The sequence below is a fragment of the Balaenoptera musculus genome, chromosome 2 (assembly GCF_009873245.2).
Source record: "Balaenoptera musculus isolate JJ_BM4_2016_0621 chromosome 2, mBalMus1.pri.v3, whole genome shotgun sequence".
NCBI classification, from domain to species: domain Eukaryota; kingdom Metazoa; phylum Chordata; class Mammalia; order Artiodactyla; family Balaenopteridae; genus Balaenoptera; species Balaenoptera musculus.
This window is the reverse complement of record NC_045786.1, coordinates 56,774,694-56,782,515: the sequence shown is the minus strand read 5'-3', so window position 1 is coordinate 56,782,515 and position 7,822 is coordinate 56,774,694. Positions and strand designations below refer to the sequence as shown.

The 7,822-nt window shown below is 44.1% G+C and overlaps 1 non-coding gene across 1 annotated transcript; it reads left to right on the top strand.

Annotated features, from left to right (window-relative positions):
• Positions 1 to 7,541: 7,541 nt before the first annotated feature.
• Positions 7,542 to 7,614, top strand: TRNAK-CUU. Its single transcript has one exon. It is a non-coding gene; the product is annotated as a tRNA-Lys (tRNA).
• The last annotated feature ends 208 nt before the right edge of the window (positions 7,615 to 7,822 follow it).

The following is a 7,822-nucleotide window of genomic DNA, read 5'->3' as shown; positions in this document are numbered from 1 at the left end:
CAGGAGACCTAGGACTCTGTCCCAAGTCTGCTCCTCATTTGCTTTTTGGCAAAAGCAAGGCCCTTTTCCCTCTGAGCCTCTCTGGCTCCCTATCCATGAGATACGCAGGTTAGAGTCAGTGATCTCCAAGGCTCTATATAGCTCTTAATTTTTTGAGTTTAGTTTTTTGGACCTGATTGTGCTAGCTACACAGTAGGCATTAATAAATGTGGCATTTAATGAATGTTTGTTTAATGAATTAATATATGGGGGAGGGTACGGACACCGGATGAGGACTTTGACCCATGCCATTCTCTTCTGGGAGAAGGGCCTGGCCCCAGCGTGGTATTCACTGGTCTGCTGGTTAGCCCCCAGCAGCACAGTCCTGAGGAAAACAAGAAGGGTTGAGGGCCAGGATGTCTGTCTCCCTTCCTGGGGTCGCAACACTGACTTCTTCCTTCCAGTGCAGCAAATTTCTCTCCCAATTCAGCTCCTACCTGGAAGTAGCCAAAAGACCCAGCTCCATATACCATTCATATGTGGAATCTAAAATATGACACAAATGAACTTATCTACAAGACAGAAACAGACTCACAGACATAGAGAAGAGACTTGTGGCTGCCAAGGGGGAAAGGCAGTGGGAGAGTGAAGGATTGGGAGTTTGGAATTAGCAGATGCAAACTATTATATGTAGAATGGATAAACAAGGTCCTCCTGTATAGCACAGGGAACTATATTCAGTATCCTGTGATAAGCCATAATGGGGAAGAATATGAAAAAGAATATATATATGTATAACTAAATCACTTTGCTGTACAGCAGAAATTAACACGACACTGTAAGTCAACTATACTTCAATAAAATAAAATTAAAAAAAAAAAGGAAAAGCGCATTTGCATGAGGGGGGCTCTGAATTCTAGTCCTAGATCTGCTCAGTCCAACCTTCTGGGGAAAATGTGGGCAGTCTCCATCCCTTCTACAGACCAGGGACATTTTTTCCTTCAGACACAGTGCCAAGGGCTTGCAAGAATGCATTAAAAAAAAGAAACTTATGAATGAATGCATGAGTACGTAAATGTCTAAAGGCATAACACTACATCAATTCAACTCAGATAGGACTTTTGATAAACTTTTGTATTAAAGTATAACGTTAATATTTTAAAAAGCACAAATGTCGTAAATGTTTAACTCAAATTTTCACAAAGTAAACACACTCAGGTAAACAGCACCCAAATCAAGAAAGAGACCATGACCAACATCCCTGGAGGCCCTCTCACACCCTCTTCCATTACTACTTTCCCAAAATGTAACCACTCTTCTGTCTTCTGTCTCAGCTGCTTTTTGTATTTTATCCAGCTTTCCTAGTAGATCTTGACAGGATAGTTGGTCTGCTACAAGCTAGTACAACATAGCCAGAAGCAGAAATCCTTGCCTTCCTCAACTCATACAGCTTTCTAAAATGTTGATATGTTTGATATGGTGTTTGGGTGGGGACTCCAATAATAGGTGTACTGAGGGCTTCGGATATTTTTTATTGTGGTAAAATATAATATTTATCACCATTTGTAAGTATACAATTCAGTGGCAATAAATATATTCACAGTGTTGTATAACTATTACAACTGTCTATACCTGAAACTTTTTCATCATCCCCAACCAAAACTCCATACTCATTTCACAATACCTCTCCCTTCCTTGCCTTTCCCAGCCCCTGGTAACCTCTATTCTACTTTCTGTCTCTATGAATTTGACTATTCTAGGTACCTCATGTAAGTGGAACAATATTTACAGTGTTGCTTCTGTGTTTGGCTTATTTCACTTAGCATAATTTTTTAAGGTCCATCTATGTTGTAGCATACGTCAAAATTTTATTCCTTTTTATGACTGAATGCTATTCCACTGTATGCATATACTATATTTTGTTTATCCACTGATCTGTTGCTAGGCAATTAAGTTGTTTCCATCTTTTGGCTATTATGAATAACGCTGCTATGAACATTGGTGTACAAATGTCTGTTCAAGTCTGAGATTTTAAAATGGCCCTATGGGGACTTATTTCCTACTTTGTAAATGAGCACTTGCGCGACCCAGCTCTAAGACTCCATGCAATGAACTGGCTCCCAAATGGACTAAGAGGGCTGGGGGGTCAACGGTACACACACGCCAGTGACTTGCCCCTCCCCAGGAACGTAGAGGCTTCTCGTGTGCCCACTGTGTGTGGCAAGACTGGACAACGGGGGCTTCCCTGGTGGCGCAGTGGTTAAGAATCCGCCTGCCAATGCAGGGCACACGGGTTCAATCCCTGGTCCGGGAAGATCCCACATGCTGTGGAGCAACTAAGCCCATGCACCACTTACTACTGAAGCCCCCTGTGGGCCTAGAGCCCATGCTCCGCCACCGCAGTGAGAAGCCTGTGCACCGCAACTAGAGAAAGCCCGTGCGCAGCAACGAAGACCCAACGCAGCCAAAAATAAAATAAATTAATTTAAAAAAACCCTCTCTTTCCTTTCTCCTACAAAACTTGATAGTACCTTCAAAAAAAAAATAAAAGAAGACTGGACAACGGCATGGCTGGAGCAGCCCCTCCGTCCACGGCTGCAGTCCTAGGGAGACAGAGGACAGTCTCCGGGTAAGAAGGGTTCAAATTGAGCCTGGCATCCTGGTCTGACCCACCAGATCAGGTGCTAATTCCCTGAGGACTGGGGGGGTCTCAGGGTCGGGGGTTCTGGCCCAGGAGGGGATGTCTTTGGTAGAGAGGCATGGGGCTTCTGCTCTCACCCTTGGTGGCAGGAGCCTCTCCCCATCATGTCTGAGATGGCAGGAGGGCAGGGAGGCCTGTCTCCACCACTGAACCAATCCTGGAAGGTTCAGGGACTGACTGAGTCAGTCTACTGCAGAGGTGAAGACTGGCAGCCTGCAGGTTACAAGTGACCCACGGGTGGGTTTTGTTCAGCCAGCACGTTTTGGCATTTAAAAAAAGTTACTTGTCAACATTCGAAAATCAGGAATTTTTGCTTAAAATCCAGATTTCTGGTTCCTTTTTAAATAGTCAGAAGAGCTGGTGGTCCTGGGCCTGCATGCCCGGCAGTGGCTGCCCCTTTAGATCAGACCTCTACTCTCACAGGCAGCCCTGGCCCCTTCACTCATCTGCCTAGCCCTGTAACACCAGAGCCCTTTCGACTATACTTTAATTCCTTTTCAACCAACCAAGAAACGCTTCATAAACCCCAGGAAATGAAAGGTCAGATTTAAGAATTTGTTAGCTGACTGGTGCATAATGACCAAAGCATGGGTGCTGGAGCCAGACTGCCTTATCCAAGTTCCAGCTCTAGGATTCATTGCATTGTACCCAACAGGCCTGCCCAGCTGCAAGACCAAAGAAAAAGCCCGTAGACAGTAACAGAGACATCAACAATATGGAATCTTACACATCTGAAGCAAAAGGTCCTGGAGCAACACCCCACAGTGTATGGCAGATAGGACATGGCAGCCATCTTCATTACTCGTGGGGAGAAGGAAGCTACCATATATAGGGGGAGGGGGAACTGACAATAGGTTGGGGCTCATCAGTTACCAGGGGAACCAGAAGCTGGGGCAGGGGGCAAGCACCTAGGTAGTTCCTGATTAAGCCCTATGATTAAGGGGATTGGATAGTCCTGTGAGTAAGCAGGGACTGGTCAAGCAGGGGATGTACGGAGAGCAAGAGAACAGCCATCTTGAGCAGCCTTACCATACAGATTCATTAGCTGTGTGTCCTTGAGCAAGTTACTTAACTACTCCATGTCTCAGTTTCCTTATCCTTATGATGATAATAACAACAACACTTTCTTCCTAGGATTGTTATGAGGCTGAAATGAATTAACACATATACAGTACAGTACTTTGGAAAGTGCCTGGGTCATGGAAAAGGAGAAGGGGTACAAGAAGAAGTGGTTATGGCATTGGAGGCCTTGAAGGTGCCCCAGCACCAGCTTGACAGGGGTGTGTCAAGCCCAGCTCTGTTACTTGTTAGCTGTATAGTCTTGGACAAGTCATTTAATCCAGCTGAAGGTCCTTTGAGAACATGGAGGCACTTCTCAGAGTGGAGACTCCACTATTGGCAGCTATTAGTATTAAGTGCTTGCTGAATGCTCTTGGCTTGCTTCCACGCGAGCCCTGCTGCCCACCACTTTCAGGGCTGGGGAATGGACATTGACCTGGAAGACTGGGAGATTGAGCTGAAAAGAACAAAGAGGCTATGCTGGGTACAAAGGCACCATTGTGAGCATGCGGTCTCACAATTTCCTTTCTGTCCTTTCAACCTGCAGGGATGCCATTTGGGACCTGAGTGGGAAGGGCGTGGGAGCCCGTCCAGAGTTTACCAGCTGGTCTCAGGGAAGGTCAAAGAACACACGACGCCAGAGGAGAGACAGCCCTGCAAGGTCCTTGTGTGTCAGTCTCCTTGTTATGTAGGTGAAGAATCTGGGGCCCAGAGTGGGAAAGAGTGTCTGACATCACATTTGCTCTGACATCACAGAGCAAATCAAGGGTGGGAACCAGAGCCTCACACAGGGGACAGCAGGAAGTCCCACTGCTCCAGGTCTTCTATTCACAGGGGCATTTGAGACATTGTTCAGACATTTGACCCTTTTTCCAAATGAAGTTGGATATTCTATCATTAAACACACTGAGAAGATGGCAAAAGTAAACATTTATCTTGCAACTTAAATATTGAGAAGTGCACTTGGCATCCTGGAAGCTGGAAAGTCCATGGCTTTGCTCTTTCTAGCCCAGTGGGGTTGGAGCATCTAGTACAGGTAGGGGTGGGTAATCGAAGCCAGAGAGGTAAGTTGATCTTGATCAGGCAAGACCAGACAGGCTTCATTAAGGAGTTTGTACTTTGGGCTTCATCCTGAGGCAGTGGATGACCTTGGAGAGATTTAAGGGAAATAGCAGAAAGATCGTGCTGGCTGCAAAGATCTCCCCAGACCACTGAGGAGTGTGGTTTAGCTTCAGCTGGTACCCAGAGGGAGGAGGGAAGGAGACGGGAGTACCAGGGTCTTCATAGTGCTCATCTCAGCCATCTCCATGGTGACACTGGAAGATGGTACAGTTCCTTTCAAGGAAATTTCCTTATTAAAATTTCAAGTGTTTTTGTGTTTCAGGCTGGCCTAGACCCTGGCTTCACCCCCTTCTCTCTGAACACAAACAGGCAAACTGAGAAGTTCAGGGAGTAGAGAAGGAAATGCTGGGTTGAGATGGTATGAGGCAGACGGGCCCCAGCAGTGCCACCAGCCTGTGCAACCTTGGCTACCCATCCTCCATCCTCCACCTCTAGGCCTCCCCAGGCCCAACATCTAGTGGAAATCAAGTTGTGCCTCTTCGAAATAAGAAAAGCTTTTCTTCTTACACTCACTCAGTGAAACTCAAGGGAAGCGACCAGCACTTCTGTCCAGGGGTCAATGTGGTCATGAATTCATGAGTTCCTTAGAGACCTCCTTAAGCCATCCCTTTTCTTAGCCTTCCCTCTCTCACTCTCATCCCTTCTCTCCCCACCTCCCCATATTTTGTAGATGAAGAAACAGAGGCCCGCATTATGGAGGTGACTCACATAAAGGTTAAAATTCCAAAGGAACTTCCTCAAAAAATTACACATAGAATTACCATATGATCCAGCAATTCCATTTCTGGATATACACCCAAAAGAACTGAAAGCAGGGAATCGAACAGATATTTGTACACCAACACTCAGAGCAGAATTATTCACAATAGTCGAAAGGGGGAAGCAACCCAAATGCCCATCAACTGATGAATGGATAAACAAAATGTGGTATATTCATGAGATGGAATATTTATTCAGCCTTAACAAGAAAGGATATTCTGAGGTATGCTACAACATGGATGAACTTTGAAAACATTATGGTAAGTGGAATATGCTAGACACAAAAAGATAAAATATTATATGATTCCACTTACATGAGGCACCTAGAGTACTCAAATTTATGGAGACAAAAAGTAGAATGGCAGTTGCCAGGGACTGAGGGGAGAATAGGGAGTTGTTTAATGGGTACAGAGTTTCAATTTGGGAAGATGAAATAGTTCTGGAGTTGGATGGTGGTGATGGTTGCACAACAATGTGAATGTACTAATGCCACTGAACTGTACACTTAAAAATGGTTAAAGCAGTAAATTTTATGTTATGTTTATTTTACCATAATTAAGAAAAAGAAACACATACACAATACAGAATGGTATCCAATCCAGGATCACCTATTGCGTCTGATTATTATGGCCACTGTATCTCTTTTAATCTAGCAAAAGTCATTTTTTAAAAATTCAATACTTACTTGTTGAAGTATTGTCCTGCAGAATTTCCCACTTTCTGATTTTGTGCTATTGCTTCCTTGTGCTGTCATTTGTCTGGTTCCTCTCTTTATTTCCTGTAAACTGGAATTAATATCTAATGGTTGATAGATCCACATAAAGTATTTTTTGGCTAGAATAAATAATGACCATTGATCTTGTGTACTTCAGATTATATCACCATTGAAGACACACAATCTTACTGAAGATTAGTAAACCACTAGCAAAACTCAGATTAATTTCTCAGTTAGGGTGGTGACAGCTTGATTCCTCCATTGTACAGTTACTCTTGAATCTAGGAAGTAACCCGTGTAGTGTTGCTCTGAACCTGTGTGACCCTTAACAACTATTAACATAACGGTTTAACCTCGAAGGATAATCCTCGTTTACAAGGGTTTGCTGATTTACACTTTTTCTAATCCTACATTTTCCCCCCCACCCTATAAAGTAGAGCACTCCCTCATCAACTGGGACTATTTGGTTACTACTAGAAAAGCAGAATAAATCTTTAATTTTTTTCGTTCTAGTGGGGAGAGGTTTGAAATAATGGTCCCTTCCCACACAGAGGTGTTATCATACTGTAGGATAAATGTCTTTACCTTTTAGTTCTGTGTGAGCAAACGCCACAATTAATTCAATTAATTTCTGAGACTGCGTTAGCTTTTTAATAATCTTCTACTTTGTGAACAATGGGGCATGGCTTCCTTGAACCACCGTCGTGCCATAGAAAAATGCCAGATACATCAAAGCCACACGGGGGCCCCCGAGAGGCCAGCCAGCTCTACACATGTGCCTTGGATTCTGATCTTCTTTAGAAGGTACGCAGGACGTTCCTCCAGATCCAGCTGTTGTGTCCGGCCACGCAGGTGTCGAGAACATTCTTGGTCCCCGGAGCGGCAGGGGGTGAGCGCTCTCTCAACGGGGATCTCGAGGATAAACAGGAGGCACCCCACGCTCACTTCCGTCCTCTCTCAGCGGGACTTCAGGGGCGCCTGCATCAGCCCGCTTTACCGCTGACCACTAGAGGGCCATTTAAACATTTATTAAACAGTAAAAGTTTGTGTGCACAGAATCAGAAATGAAACACAATTTTGAGAGTAGTAAAAAGCTTTACCAAAAAAAATTATGGAGAAAAAAATTTAAATACAAAATATGTCTTGGAATAAGTTAAAACAATCTTATTACTTTGAAAAGATTTAGAAAAAGGGTATTGCTCAGCTGCCCGGCTAGCTCAGTCGGTAGAGCATGGGACTCTTAATCCCAGGGTCGTGGGTTCGAGCCCCACGTTGGGCGGTTGCTTTTCTGCGTTTTTTCCAATTCGCTATTATGTTCTGTGATACTGAAAATTAGTTTGGAGATCAGCTCTGATTCACAGGGTTTACTATGCACATAAATTTCATATCCTTGAATTCCTCTAAGTAATTTAGTTTGTGCATTTGGGAAGGGCTAGTGATTATTATGGGCTGTTTAAACCACTGTAAGATTGTTTTAGTGATGATAG